Genomic DNA, 1,433 nt, shown 5'->3' with positions numbered 1-1,433 from the left:
ATAAATCAATCAAGGCCAAACTGAGTTGAATTGGACTCAGCCCAATAGGGGAGAGATATCTCAGCCCGATCTCATGGCTAGGTTGGGCTTGTGCTGAGCTAAGAAGTAGGTTGCTGTTTCATCACTAACCAAAAATTTGAATTTTTGAACGTAATAAGCATAACATTTCTACTAACCCATTACAAATCACTCAACTTTGTGTTTATTTATTAGGTAAAAAGGTTGGCATGCAAGATTGAAATCAATTGGAATGTATATTATGGATATGGAATAGTTAAAAAAAAAAAAAATGGTTTTCTTGTTCAAGTATGATATTTTTGGAATTCTCTACATCAAGTTCATCTTTTGGAATCATATCACATTTTGGGTCTAATAAAATAGGATAAATTGAGACTGTATTCGACATAAATCAGCTGTTTCGAATTGATGGTCATCCAATTCATCAATCTAAAATTAATGGTTGAAATTTTATGTCAAAATTTAATTTGATAGCATAAGTTAAACCTTGTCTATCGAGAAAAAATTGTTGGAATCAAAATTGGTAGAAAGGAAACTCTAATCTCATTTTTTTGCTTTTTAATTATAATATCCATTATTATTTTTTATTCCAACGAGGGATTGCTTTTTATAATGACATAAGGGGAAGAGATTGATGCACGGGAGATTCTATGCATCGATGATTCATCAAATAGGAAGGGTGCATTTGTCATTTCGATGAGGTTTTAATCAAAATCCAAGCTCTTGTGCGTGAATCATGCACAAGACCTTTTGCCACATATTAAATCAATTTCAAATTATTTTTATGAGCAGGTGTTTTTTATCCAAGAACTCCCTCCCGCTGTGGACTGCCAGGCACAAGGATGGTTATCTCCAGAACAAAAAATTTTGCCCATACTTTTAAAACCGCAACCTAATCCTAAATCCCTTTAGCTAGGCTGAAAAATCCAACCCTGATCTACCCTCAGGGCTGAGTGGGGCTGACTCTGATTGGCCGAGATTACGGGAAGAGGGAAGGCAGATGTAAGGGTTAGGCCAAGCTGGAAAGAAAAAAAGGAAAAATAATAAGAAGAAGAGGACAAGGTCAAGTTTGGCTGGGCCTACCTTAGCATGAGACCCCAACCTTAACTTGGGTCGGCCTTGACTTGGGGCAAAATTTTTTTTTCATATTGAGTCTTGACTTGCCTTTAATACTAGGATATCTCAGCTCAAGCCCTATTCGAGCTCGAATCCACAAAGACTCATTTATAATTACAAACAAATGAATGTTACAAATTCTCTCTTCAACACTTTGGTGATGACTATCACGAAGAGATTCTAGATCATATTCACCAACCATACACTTAAGTTATTCTTACGTGATGGTATGTCTTGCTCGTGTTCTTTCACCTTCTTGATTGTGCCTCATACATGAAGGGTGTGAAGACTCTGAAGGT

This window comes from Macadamia integrifolia, unplaced genomic scaffold (genome assembly GCF_013358625.1).
Source record: "Macadamia integrifolia cultivar HAES 741 unplaced genomic scaffold, SCU_Mint_v3 scaffold1762, whole genome shotgun sequence".
Lineage (NCBI taxonomy): Eukaryota > Viridiplantae > Streptophyta > Magnoliopsida > Proteales > Proteaceae > Macadamia > Macadamia integrifolia.
This window is presented reverse-complemented; position numbering follows the sequence as displayed.